The 15,064-nt window shown below is 37.8% G+C and overlaps 1 protein-coding gene and 1 long non-coding RNA gene across 2 annotated transcripts in view; both read right to left on the bottom strand.

The window, feature by feature from the left end:
- The window catches only part of LOC109249552 (uncharacterized), a 276,220-nt gene that overhangs the window by 86,061 nt on the left and 175,095 nt on the right, over nt 1-15,064 (bottom strand). The gene's annotated exons all lie outside the window — the stretch shown is intronic.
- Nucleotides 1-15,064, bottom strand: part of LOC128777722 (uncharacterized) — a 48,048-nt gene that overhangs the window by 27,581 nt on the left and 5,403 nt on the right. Inside the window, exon 2 of the long non-coding RNA XR_008423054.1 lies at nt 14,216-14,350. This is a non-coding gene — a long non-coding RNA (uncharacterized LOC128777722). The remainder of the gene's footprint in view (nt 1-14,215; nt 14,351-15,064) is intronic.

Below are 15,064 nucleotides of genomic sequence, written 5' to 3'. Positions count from 1 at the left end.
TTATTCCCTCCAAAGTCCAAAGTGCTCGGTAACAGGTGACGGGTACCTAATATGTTATGAATTGGTTTCTTACAAGTGTTAAGAAGCTTAATGGTTTCATATTTGGGGATGTTTTGACATTATTGGCAGCAGAAATGCAACAAAACTATCCTTACTTTCACTTCTGTCCAAACCATTAAACCACAATCTGTCCACAGGGAACCACATGACACTTGGGTACCCCTTCTGAAACTCAGCAATTAGTTGACTGGCAATAACACGTTATGCTTTATCCAGTATTTTTCAGTTTATAAAAACAGATTTGCATATGCTACTTATTTAATTCAAGCTATTTGATTAACTTTATTGCTGGCACAGAACTGCAAATATTTCTGCCACAGTATCCATCCAGCAGAAATCTCTGAGTATTTTGCTTGCAGGATAAAAATAGATTGATGCACGCAGGCCTTGCCTAATAAAATATTATCGTAATGTAAGAGCAGGAAGACATTGGGTTATTCTTTCTAAGAACAATGTTTAAGCATCACCCATTTCTGCCATGCTTAAGAAGATTTTACCTTTTGGGGCGCCTGGGTGGCTCAGTTGGTTGAGCGTCTGACTTCGGCTCAGGTCATGATCTCGCGGCTTGTGGGTTGGAACCCCACATCGGGCTCTGTGCTGACAGCTTAGAGCCTGGAGCCTGCTTCGGATTCTGTGTCTCCCTCTCTCTCTGCCCCTAACCCACTCGCATTCTGTCCCTGTCTCTCTCACAAATAAATAAACATTAAACAAAGAGAAGATTTTACCTTTTTCATGGAAGCATCTTTTTTTCATTATTCTTAAAAATATGAAACTCAACATCTTAAGCACAGTGAAAGAGTTCAGACATATTTTAATATGTTTCTCATGAGTGTTCTTTGGTTATCATCAATGAACACTTTCGTTGAACTTAGAACATCCAAATTTATTTAGAAGAGTAAATTATTTTGCCCATTAGTAAGTCTCTAGTGCTGAATGAAAATTACAGGGGAGAATAAAGTCATTGCCCGATACCACAATTAAGCAGGATATAGACGTACTCAAGGATGTATCTAATATTATGATAATCAACTCAACAAAACAGGGGTGATTTTGTGAGCACCTATTATATGTTTATAACTCTTACCATGAATTTTCACTAATCTCCAAATAGGGCCTGTTACCTCCCCTTTAAAGGTGAAGATACAAAGATTCAGAGTTTAAGGAATTTGACAAAGGACATTAAATGTCAGAGTCAAGGTATGACTTTAAGCCTCTCTGACTCCCATATTGAAGGTCTATCCCCGCCCCCCCCCCCCCCCCACTAAATCTGCACTGATCTGAATTCTACTGATTCCTTCATTGGTGCATTTCTGGTAATAGACAGGGATTATGGCTAGTTGTCTCAAAAAGGAACAAAAACAGAGCTTTGACTCCACACCCTAACTGCTGACTTTTAGTTATTCATGCTAAGGAGGAAAGGAACAACAAAATACTGAAGAAAATAATAGTGATAGCCACACTGTTGAGTTCATACTACATCTCAGACTTTACAGGTTTCAAAGTCCCAAGTTAGCTACGAATTTAAAACTTTCCTCCTCAATGTTTTAAAACATTTCAATGACTAATACATTTTGCCAATTCAAATTTTGCCACTTTTTATGAGGGCATTATGCTAGGTATATTTAACGAGTCACAAAAGAACAAATACTTTACAATTCTACTTATGTGAGAGACCTGATAGTCGAATTCGTAGGCACAGAAATTAGTATGGTGCTTGCCCAGAGCTGGGAGAGGGAAGAAAAGGGGAGTTAGTATTTAATGGGGACAGAGTTGCAGTTTGGGAAGATGACAAATTTCTAGAGATGGATGGTGGTGGTGGTTGTGGAACACTGTCCGTGTACTAAATGTCACTGACGTCTACACTTCCTAAGTGGTTAAAAGGGTAAATTTCCAGCGATCTCTATTTTTACCACAATTAAAAACATTTTTCTACTGGGGCGCCTGGGTGGCTTGGTCGGTTGAGCGTCCGACTTCGGCTCAGGTCATGATCTCATGGTCCGTGAGTTCGAGCCCCGCGTCGGGCTCTGTGCTGACAGCTCAGAGCCTGGAGCCTGTTTCAAATTCTGTGTCTCCCTCTCTCTCTGCTCCTCCCCTGTTCATGCTCTGTCTCTCTCTGTCTCAAAAATAAATAAACGTCAAAAAAAAATTAAAAAAAAAAAAACAAACATTTTTCTACTTCCATATTTTTCAAAACCTAAATGAAATGCTAAGAAACTTTTTAAATGCTCTGGGACCTTAAACAATAAGAAGAGACTTCTGTTTAGAACCAGAGGGCTTAGACTCATCTCTCCCTTCCCCTTCCTTCTAAATATAACTGTAGATGCCGGAAATAATGTAAGAGGCAGACAAGGGAGAATTCTGAAAGTATACTGAGGAAGGAGAAGTGATTACAGACCCCGGAATCAGAGCACCAATGTAGGACAAGGCAACTTAATCCCATCCACCAACCATCCAACAGAAGACCCAGACCCAGCATCTTCAAAGCCGTCCTAACAGCAGATAGCGGTGAAGGTAGACTCATTTACCTACCTTTCAGAAAGAAGTCCCTCCAACACCATCAAGTGGGTCCGGTAGCATTGGAGAGGAGGGTAAACCAGCAGCCAGACTGGAATGAGCATCCAGGGGATACGTTCTCCTCCCCTGCAGCTTGAGACAGCCCTCCCGACCAAGACACAACAGGTAGCTGAGTGGCAGTAGCAGGTGGATCCTGTTGCTACTGTGGCTAGGCGAGGAAGCCTCTTAACATCCTGAGGCAGGAGACTCCCTTCCCCACCCAGAGCACCGGGTGGCCAGGCCTGGGGAAGCTCCTTCTGTCCTCTCAGAGGTTACTGGCAGGGTCCGGTGGGAGCCCCAGATGCACAAACTGAATAGTGCACACCAAAACAACACAGCATTTTTCAAGGGCTGATAGAGAAATACATACTACCAACCACAAATTCTATATTCAGTGACTACACTTCAGGAATGAAAGAAAATACACTTTCAGATGCAGGAAGGAAAGCTGAAAGAATCGGTCACCAGAAGACATATCTTTAAAGAATGGCTAAAGGAAGTTCTGCAAACATGAAATGATAAAGGACATGATAAAAGAAGGAATCTTGAAGCATCTGGAAGGAAAAAAAGGAAAATGGAGTGATCACCAAATGAGAGTATACACTCTTCTTTCCCTTGTGAGTGTTATAAATCATATTTAGTGATTAAGACAATACTTATAACACCATGTGTTATTCAAGACGATTATATTTAAAAGTGTGGAAGGTAAAGGGACTTAAATGTGAGTAAGGTGTCTGCACTTGACTCAAACAGGTAAAATACCGATACCAGGAAACTGTGATAAGTCACCAAATTCAATGACGTAGATTAAAAGCAAAAAGAAAAATGAAAAAAACATATCATGCAGACATTAATTTTTAAAAAATGAGATTGTCTATCTTAACATCGTATAAAATAGATAATTAATATCAGATAAAATATCAGAGAAAACAGAGCTCACTGCAAAGACAATTGTCAGAGAGGAGGATTATATAATAATTAAATGATCCATCTACTTATAAAATATGACACTTAAATACACGTGCACCAAACAGCAAAGACGCAAAATACGTGAAGTGAAAACTGATAGAGCTGAAAAAGAAATAGAAAACTTCCCAATTATAGTTAAGGATTTCAACACTCCCCTCTCATCAAATGATAGCACTGCTAGACATAAACTCAACAAGGATATAGAAAATCGGACCCACACAATCAACACACAATATCAACTGAAACATGTACGCTATACCCAACAACAGCTCAATATACATTTTTTTCGGGTGCCTATGGGTCATTCACAAATATATCCTGGGCCATAAAAGAAACTTCATCAAACTGAAAATAACTGCAATCATGTAGAATAATTCTTCTGATCATCATGAAATCAGACCAGTGATCAATAACAGAAAGACAAGAGGAACCCTTTAAGCCCTTGGAAATTGAACACACTTCTAAATTATCTGTGGGTCAAAGAAGAAACCTCAGAGGCAATAAAAAATAGAACTGAATAAAAATGAAGATCAGCATTTGTGAGATTCAGCTAAAGTAATACTGAGAGGGAAAGCTATAGCACTAAATGTTTACATCAGGAAAGGGAAAAAATCAATAATCTAAGATCTTATCTCAAGAACCTAGAAAAAACAAGAACAAAATAAAATAAAACAAGTTGATGGAAGAAAATAATAATGATTAGAATAGAAAGCAGTGAAACTGAATTGAATTTCCAAAAAAAAATTGATTAAATTAATACACCTCTAGCAAACCTGGCAAAGACAGAGAAAAGAAACAACTCACTAATATTAGAAATTAAGCAGAATATTATTACAGATACTGCAGTCACAAAAAAGAAAAAGAAATGCTTTGAATAACTAATGTTCATACGTCCAACAACTTAGAAGAAATAGATCAACTCCTCAAATACTAAAAGTAACCAAAATTCATTCCAGGTGAAAGAGATCATCTGAATAGTCCTGTAACCATTAAATTAACTGAATTCACAATTTTGAAACTCTAGGCCCAGATAGTTTCCCTGTACAATCCTACAAAAATATACAGGAGAATTAACACAAATTTTATTTAATCTCCTCTAGAAAATAGAGGAGCGAACACTTTCTAATCATGTAATGAGGCCATTTGAACCCTGACACCAAAACAAGACAAAGTGCATAAGAACAAAAGTACAGACCAATATCTCTCAGGAGCTTAAAAACTCCTCAACAAACTATTAGTAGATTGAATCCAACAGTGTGTGAAAACAATTCCATAGCTTTTCTATATGGCTACAGTATTCATTTCTGTGCGGCCTTGAGATAAGCACATAAATCAATGGACTAGAATAGAGAAGGAAGAAAAAGTTCAAGAAATATGCTCAATGGCTGATTTTTTTTAATATTTATTTATTTTTGAGAGAGAAGGAGGAACAGAAAGAGAGGGAGACACAGGATCCAAAGCAGGGCTCCAGGGTCTGAACTATCAACACAGAACCTGACTCAGGGCTCAAACCCATGGACTGTGAGATCATGACCTGAGCCAAAGTGGGACGCTTAACCAACTGAGCCACCCAGGTGCCTCTCCATGGCTGATTTTTAAGAAAGGTGCAAAACCACCTCATTGGAGGAAAGATATCCTTTTTGACAAATGGTGTTGAAGAAATTAAACATCTATTCCAAAAATAATAATAATAATTATAAAATAAAATAAAAATTGACCTAAACCCCATTCCTTATATTAAAAATAACTTAAAATAGATCATCTTTTTGAAAAAAAAAAAACGGAGAAAATATCTAGGGTCTTAAGCTAGACACGGAGTTCTTAGACTTGACACTAAAAGGCTGAACCATAAAAGGAGATTGATAAATTGAACTTCATTAAGATTCAAAGTCTCTACTTAATGAAAGACCCTGTTGAGAGGCTGAAAAGGCAAGGTGCAGACCGAGAGGATGTGTTTGCAAACCACAAATTCAAGAACTATTGGTTTTCTCCAGCATGACGTGTTACGGGGGGAAAATGACGAACTCCTCGTCTCTCCAACGACTAACTCACTACACTTCGTTAAAACTTTATTTGAGGGTAATTATTCACACGCATGATGCTTAATTTCTGCAAGTCTGAAAAGGTGAAAAAAAAAGATGTCTTAGTATAAGTCTGTGTGAGGTAAAGGAAATGCTATTAATTATGGTTTAAAAAATGATATAGTGTTTTAAAAAAAAAAATGATGACACTTTTTAAATACTTGACCTTAGGAAGTTTTATGTGAATTTACACATGCATGTGTATGCGCATGTGTGATTGATAACATCTTAACGCCGGAGAAGACATGCTTGCTGATAAAAACAATACACCGGCCTAACCATAAGGAAACTAACTAAAGAGAATTTGTTTGAAAAGACAGGGTGGATAAAATGGGCAAAGATATTTGTGGTTTGGGCTCTGCATTGCTTTTCACTAAATCATGTTTTCACAACCTATGTCTCTTCACTGCACTCCAGGAACCATCAGTGCCTTTAAAACTAGCATCATGCCTTCTCTATGTTTATGTCTATGCACGTCGAAACCATTGCAGGATTTTTTTTTTTCACGAGAGCTTCAAACCTACCAACTTCTAACTGCTCAAGGCCCTACCGAAATAGTTAAGGTCTAGTGGTCATTTAACAAGTTATGGCAAATAATCTTAACCAAAAAAAGGTTTTGCAAATAAAAGTGGGTCAAACTCGCTGGCTTCTAGTAGTGCAAAATACTCAAAGACCACGTGTTAAGTATGGTGTTACAAAGTGCCAAGTTCTTCTATCACTCATTGCCAAGGTGTCCGCATTCAAGAACAGACTGATTTCTCTAAGAAATAAGGAGACTTCCAAAAGACTGGCTGAGGGAAATATTGTTTCACTCAAAATCCTATTTTCTAATTTTTATTTCCTGTTTCTTATTCCATATGGATCATCTAATTAGACCAAGTGGAACATTCTGGATAAAATTAATTACTTCCCCTTTCTGGTCTTTTTTATTCTAACTTATTTCCACTTGGAACGAAGTCAACTGTATGTTCATAAGAAGTTAGACACTGGAACAAGGTGCACTAAATGAGTCAGACCATTAAAGTGTTCAAAGCCAGACTCACGTTTAGAAAGAGTTAATGAACTCATTTATTCCTGGGATGACTCACAATAGTGTTTACTTTTCATTTTCATATGTGGTCTTACCAGTTTAAAAAGCACAGTACTAGACCAAAGGCAGTGCTCCCTGCAGAGTACTTAGAGAAAGAGCCTATAGTACGTCTTCTTTGGAAAAATGTCTACTCATGATTGCACTCCCAGGAAGAGTTGCAAGTTGTCAAACTCAGGGAATCAGAGTAGACGCCAGGGGCTGGGGAGGGAAGGGAAAATAGGGAGCCCCTCATCAATGGGCAGAAAGTTTCAATTATGCAAGATTAGTACATTCTAGAAGTTTGCTGTAGTACATCAGCCACATGATTAACAATACCGTATTGCACCCTTAAACATTGGTTAAGAGGGTGCATCTCATGTTATATTGTGACCACAATAAAATAATACTGAAAAAAAGAAAAATGAAAGAGGCTGTAGTTAAAATCAGTCCTATCAAGGAGAGCAGTTGTAAAGTCATGTCGGAAAGCCCGCTGCTTTGTCATGTCTGAGGTGCAAATTCTCCTCGGCCATGGTTTCTTTGATAATTCATTTAGTACATGTTATCCCCACAGGTCCTTATTTTCAACTTGTCCAAACTGTGCATTTAGCGTTGGGTACTTCTGGAATGCTCAGTTGAAGAGTGGGGCCAAAGACAAGTTTGTTTTATCCCAGGTCTACAGCGACCCTTCTTTCCTTAAAAAATGCTCCCAAGCCTTTCTGGAAAGGTTCAAAATTTCCCAAACTGCTAGGTCGATGGTGGTGGTTCGTATTTAGTCCAGAACTATGACAGTATTTGTTGTCAACATGCACTCCTGCGATATCGTTTTGCAAGGGTATTTGTCTAATACTGAGGCACTGAGTATCCACAGATTAAATAAGAGAGATTTCATCAGGGAAAAATCAGATTATTTTCATGGATAGTTCATTTGTTTGAGCAGTTGCTGAACAGACAAGGCATGCTTGCATTTGTCAACCCATAGACTACAAAACACACACGCGCGCACACACACACATCCACACACACACACACACATCCACAAAACAGTGTGTGTGTGGAGGGAGGAGTCAGTACTTATTACCTCTGCATGAACAACCACATTCAGGAAAGTAAGTATCCTTTCAATTATTTCAAAAAGTACAAAAAGTGTTTCCAAAAATGACTTTATTAGTGATTCTTAAAATATCAATAACTTGAAGAGTTTTGAAATGGCCCAAGTCAACTGAGTGGGAAGAATGACAAATCAGTTTGAATGATAACACAAGTGAATTGCCTTTTTTTTTATGTTTCCTCGCCAAGCTATTTAACAGCCCAGGTACAGAGGAAAAACCGAGCGTGATGAATATATGAGAGCAAATAAAACGTTGAGGGTGTAAAATGTCCCGAAAGCACAAATTATAATCTGCGGTTGTCAGTCTCATACACACACACTCTGTAATTAGAAACATATTGGAATAGGGCAGCAAGCACGTATTTGTACTTTTCCCTCAAACCTTTATTCCAATCGTTCACACGTGACACATTCATTTTTATTGCCATTTCCACTCAAAACAAGAATTTGAAAGAGGCAGCCTGAAACCCTCCAGAATTTCTTGAACCCTTCCAAATAATGTTTCATCCTTCCCTCATGAAAGGAAGCAACACAGCCAGGATTCTAACCTGCTGGAAACGTTTTAAGCCCATCTCCTCTCTCTGCTCCCCAGATCTCTTTGACACACCCTTCTCCCTCCCTCCTCGGCGTTAAAGTGCGTCTCTACTTCCTTTACATCAGTGGGAACACTTCCCTTATGGGTGTCGGGATCTCTCAGAGGGGTCAGGGGCTGCCCTGCGGAGGAAATGACAAGCTGTGAAATGTAAAAGAACAATTCCTTCCACATGTTCCTTTGCTCCTGGAGCAGTGAGAGGTTGTCAGCTAGCATCGCTCTGGAACCAGGCAAGACTCTGCGTCGGAGTTCTGTCAAAACTAATTTACAATTAAAGACCTGCATGACTGTTTAAAGCTTTTTCGATTCCGGCAGTTTTCTGAAATGACTTTGACATTGCAGTGGATCAGACCAGAAACCACTGCTGTAATTAACTGCAGTGGATGGTGAAAAAACTCACGCAATAAGGCAAAGCTTAAAACAAATGTATACATAAATATATATAATATATATATTTATAAAAATATGTTTATAAAAATATATATTTATAAAACTATATATTTATAAAATATATATTTATAAAATAAATAAATATATTTTATAATATATTTTATAAATATTTATATTTACAAACATATATTATATATTATATTTATATTATATAATATAATATAATTTAATAATATAAAATAATTTATAATATTTTATAAATATTTATATTTATAAAATTTTTATATTTATAAATATAAATATATATTTATATTTATAAAATTTTTATATTTATAAAATATAAATATATTTTTTATAGATATATAAATTTTATAAATATATATTTTATAAATACATAAATATATATATATTTATATATATATAAGAGGGAGAGAAAGAGCAAGAGAGGGAGAGAGAGAGAGGGAGAGAAAGAAATCCTTACTACACCTCCAATTAACACATCTGTGGAAATTTCCTAGCTGAGTCCAATTTAGGGAGTTTAGTGTTGCACCTATTGGAAATTGTATTTAGTTTATAAATAAAGTTACAAAATGACAATTTCATTGATCTGAAGGAAGGACCAAAGGAAGGATGGATGGATGGGAGGAAGGAAGGAAGGAAGGAAGGAAGGAAGGAAGGAAAGAAGGAGGAAGGAAGGAAGGAAGGAAGGAAGGAAGGGGAAAGAGAAAGAAAGATTGACTGATCTTGACCACTTGACACTTTAACAGTTTTTAATTACTTAAAATACTTCAAAAGATTTTTCTGATTTAAAATAATTTCATGAATTTCCCTGATATATTAAGTAGAAGCATCTTCAAATTGCAGGTAATTAGTTTTTGTGCCGATTAATCACTTGGAAACATACTGTGGTGGTTCCCTGAGGTTCAATTTTGCATGCATTATAATCAACTCATACTCACTTATGCTATTTGAAAATCAAGAAACTTGGGGCGCCTGGGTGGCTCAGTCGGTTAAGCATCCAACTTCGGCTCAGGTCATGATCTCATGGTCTGTGAGTTCGAGCCCCACGCTGGGCTCTGTACTGACAGCTCAGAGCCTGGAGCCTGCTTCGGATTCTGTGTCTCCTTCTCTCTCTCTCTGCCCCTCCCCCACCTGTGGTCTGTCTCTCAAAAATAAATAAATGTAAAAAAAAAAAATTTTTTTGAAAATCAAGAAACCCAAAAGAACAAATGTCGTATCTAAAACGTGCCTCAACATCTCACCAAGTGGTGATTCTGAAATGACCATTCCAAGTTCTTGAAATCTAGGATGTATTTTATAGATGCACTCATTCCTTAAAAGCTAGCTGAGTGAGTAGAGATACACCTAACAGGAAATTGTTGGGAGCAAGTTGAGCAAACCCAACTCCAACTGTCAAAAGCAAAGAAGTCATATATATACCATTTTTAAATATCAGATTCATAACTCTTCCATAGAAACAAGGTAACAATGGACTTTCAAATTACTAACTAAAAGTATATGCCACTATGGTCTGGGATAATTAACAGTGCCTGAAAATTGCTTTTCTTTTCTTACACATGAGAGAAAGGTGGCCTAAGGACTTTGGGGAACATGTGGAGAATTGTCTAAAACTGGCCACGCATACTGGAGCTCTGACATCCACACGGAAGTCCTCTTATATAATAATACGTAAAATATTATATAATGATATATGCTAATGAATATACTAACTGAGCTCTAGTGACCAGCTTGTCCATGGCTCCCTGTTCTGAGTTCCAGTATTATGGGCCTTCAGCTACTTTCTATCTATGCTTCTGTTCCCACGGTGGCTAATTAATTTTCCCTCCATTATGCCTCTACTTCGTGGCTTAGATTGAACACAATGGTACACGCTGGGCAGAGGCCTCCCACCAAGCCACCTAATACATCACTAAAATAGAAAGACATATGCATGGCCAACTGAGTTTTGACAAAGGGCTAAAGGCAACTCAGTGGCGAAAAAATAGTCTTTTCAACAAATGCTGTTGGAACAGCTAGACATTCACATCTATAAAAAGAAAAAAATAGTAATAATAAAAAAAAAAACCCTCAATGTTCACCTCACAGTTTATTCAAAAACTAACTCCAAATTGGATCATCAATCTAAACGTAAAATGTAAACTCTACCTCTTTCCAAAGGAAAAACATAAGAGAAAATCTTGTGCCCTAGGATTAGGTGAAGAGAGCTCACAGATACGATTTCAAAAGTGCAATCCGTTAAAAAAAATGATAAATCAAAATTCAAAACTTTTGTGCTGAGAAAGACATTTTAAGAAAATAAAAAGTCAGGAGGACCTGGGTGGCTCAGTCGGTTAGGCATCTGCCTTCGACCCAGGTCATGATCTCATTGTTCATGAGTTTGATCCCCACATCAGGCTCTCTGCTGTCCATGTAGAGCCCACTTCAGATCCTCTGTCCCCCTCTTTCTCTGCCCCTCCCCCACTTGTTCTCACTCCCTCTCTCTCTTTCAAAAATAAATAAATACAAAGAAGGAAAGACAACAAGAAAGCAAGAAAGAAATAAAGGCAAGCTACAGACATGGAAAAGGCATTTGCAAACCACGTATCCAACAAAGGATTGTATCCAGAATGTATAAAGAACTCTCAAAATTCAACAACAGAAAAACCAACAACCCAATTCAAAATAGGCAAAATACTTGAACAGATACTTTAGCAGCTATTAATATAAATGGCCAGTAAGCATATATGAAGATGGTTAATAAAATTAGCCACTAAAAGAACACAAATTGAAAATATGATTTCAAATTTAATCTGAATGTGAATTAGAAAAACTTTCGGGAAAAAACCGACAATACTAAGTGTAGACAAGGGTGCAGAGCAACTGAAAGTCTCATGTGCTCCTTGCAGAAATGCAAAATTGTACAGCCACTCTGTACAAGGGGAAGTTCCTTATAAAGTTAAGAATATACATAGCCTCCAACCCAGCAATTCTACTCTTAGGTATATCTCTTAGAAAAATAAACACTATACTCACACAAAAATTTGTATGTGAATATTTATAGCAACTCTATTCAAAATCGCCAAAATATGGAAACAATCGCTGTGTCCTTTAATAAGTGAACAGTTAAAGGATGCTACATTCATTCACGGGCATGTTACCCCGCCAGGAGTAGGAATGAGCTGTTGATACATATGATTCAGATGAGTCTCGAAGACACTATGTTGGCTAAAAGGAGGCATTGTCAACAAAAAATTACTGTACTCTACAACAATTTTGAAAGTACAAAACTTTAGTGATGGTAAAGAGATCAGTGAGTACCAATGCTTACTGGCAGGGGTGGAAGCAATGGAGTAAGGGGTGGGGGGGGGGGGCCCACAGCAGATAGCAGAAAGAAAAAGGAAAGTGTTTGGGTAATAGAATGGTTCTTTATCCTGATTGCAGTGCTAATCACACAAATCTGGATAGGTGCTAAATTACATTAGCACTCCAAAAAAAGTAAATTTTATTGTATGTTGATTTTAAAAATAAAATATATTTATTTTTATAAATAAATAAATATATATATATATATATATATATATATATATATATATATATCACTTGACTTATTTCCATAGAAAGGAACCGTAAGGTCAGATAGCATTCAGAACCTATGCTCTTATTCATTCAACAAATATTTACTGCGAATCTGTGATGTGCTAAATATTGCTGTAAGCAATGGGTACACGAATCAACAAAACGAAGATCCCAGCCCTCCTCACAGAGTCTGCAGTCCAGCAACACCTCCTTACATTGACTTTTCTAAGATGTAGTCAAGTAAATAGGGGCTTGAAGATGAAATGGAGCCAGTGCTTTCAGAAGGAGCTCAAGGCTTCATCTCGAGAGATGAGGGAGGCCTTATATCTAAGAGTATGTCTGTCTCAGGCCACTTGGGTGGCTCAGTGGGTTGAGCGTCCAACTCTTGGTTTCTGCTCCGGTCATGATCACACGATTCTTGGGTTTGAGGCCTCAGGGCTGACAGTGCAGAGCCTACTTGGGATTCTCTCCCTCCCTCTCTCTCGCTCACTGCTCCTCCCCCACTCACACTTTCTCTCTCTCTCTCTCTCTCTCTTAAATAAACTTAAAAAAAAAGAGTACATCTGTTTCAAAGTCCCTTCTCAGAGTGTATCATCCCCAGCACGGCTGCAACGCCTACCATACTTAGGCCACCTCCCACCCTTGTTCTCATCTTCAGGAACCAAAACTAGAGAGGACTCAAGAATTTCTGCTCTGTCACAGAGAGCAGTTTCAGGTAACACAATATAATCAAACCAAATTAAAAGATTAATGAATCACCAGAATGTTTACTATTTTATGTGATTCTCTCCACAAACTTGAAAATCAAAAATTCAGCCACTACTATCCTCATTTCATGTACATAAGGAAACGATCTCACAAAGCTTTCATGAATACGGAGCAGTAAACTTGTGATTCACACTGGTTTTCAGACTCCGGGTCCATATTACTTTCCCCTGTACCACAGCGTCACGGCCAAGTGAAAATCATTCCTTTGTACCTCTCGGGTTTGGTAATCCAGAATTACCTGAGAAGTACATTAATTCACTCACTTATTTAACCAATCTGGATTGAGCAATTGTTGACGGCCAAGTACAGTGATGGAAGATGTAGACCTAGGGCCTATCCTCAAGAGGCTTGTAGTCTAGATCAGGAGACATACAGATGAAGGCACAATTGTCACGAAGGGAAAGAACCCTGGGGTAACTCAGTGGAGGCACTGAATAGGGCCTCTTTGGGCTTTGGGAAGGAAGTCTTAAGCTAGATTATGAAGGATGAAAAAAGAGTGGCAGTTAAAGGCTCTTCCTGATACAGGAAATAGCATGAAAGAATACCCTCAGGTGGAAATCACGTTGCTTTATTTGTAGGAATTGAAGAAAACCAGAGCAATCAACAGCTGCACATCAGTGCTTCTCAACTCTGGCTGCACATTCGGATCACCAGAAGGAGTTTTGTAACGATAGCGATGTCCAGGTCCTGCCCCCTGAGAATTTGATACATTTGTTCTGGGGCAGAGCCCAGACAAGAGTATTTGTTTAAAGCCCCACAGAAGATTCGATGTATAGGCAAAGTTTAGAAAGCACTGTTTTTATTAGGTTTGTTGAACCACAGATTCCAGGCAAATTTATGTTTAAGTGTGAATAGACTTCTTTCGGAATTCATCCACATTTTGGTTAATTTCAAGTGGGTCTTAATTTTTTTTTTATCTTTAGTCAAGTTCGAGTGGTCTGCTTTGTACTAACAAACTCACATCATATTAATCGATTTCAATATAGGCGGCACATGACGCAAGAATACATAGGGGCTCTTTGTTTCCTCTCATATATGACAGTACTTACGTTATGGTCATTGACGAGAGAAATCTAGTAAGAAGGAGACCATGGACTCCCAAAGAAATATACTTCCAAAGATGGATGAAATGCCTATTTGCAAAGGAACATGGCATTCATGTAGCACCCACACGGGATCACAGGCTGAAGCAAAAAATAATTAGGGAATCAGGATAGAGCTATAATATTATTTCAAAGGTTCTTTGAGATGGACTTCCTGGATACATGGCTCTAGTCTCATGCCCCCCCACCCACGGAGGGCATATTTCTGACCCCTATATCCTTGACCCATCTCACAGTATAACATAGTCCCAATATATCTTAATAATGCTGGATAAAAGTGAGTGTCATAGTAATCTCATGTTCTCTAAGAAAGTACTTCTCTACACTTGTGTGGCTCAGCCTTTCCAGAAGGTATCAGAGCCCTGTTCATCCTTATTTTGTCCTCAGGCCAAAACCTACAGCAATTTTGAACACAGTAGCTTATCCTGAGAGGGCCCAGAAGGGAAAGTACTTAATAAGATTAAGACACTTAAAAATTAGAATTCCAAGTAACATTATTGTTCCTTGGTGATTTATTACATTTCCTAAATTTCACAAGCAAAAAATTTTTTTTTCTTTAAAGACTGCTATTGCTGCTGTTAGTTTTTTCATTTTTTCTTAATAGAAAGTATCAAAGAATTGTTTTTTAAACTACTCTGCTTTTTTTTTTTTTTTTTTTTCCTTTTCTCCTTTACCTCAGAGGAAGAATTATCCTTTCTGCTTTCCAGGACTAACCTCTCCCATCTATCTTGCTTGTGATGGGAATTCTCCCCAACAGACCGTAACACTCTTGATTTTTCCTCCTCCAGATATTTT

Source organism: Panthera pardus, unplaced genomic scaffold (genome assembly GCF_024362965.1).
Source record: "Panthera pardus isolate Hobbes unplaced genomic scaffold, ASM2436296v1 HiC_scaffold_17, whole genome shotgun sequence".
Taxonomy (NCBI): Eukaryota; Metazoa; Chordata; class Mammalia; order Carnivora; family Felidae; genus Panthera; species Panthera pardus.
This window is presented reverse-complemented; position numbering and strand designations above follow the sequence as displayed.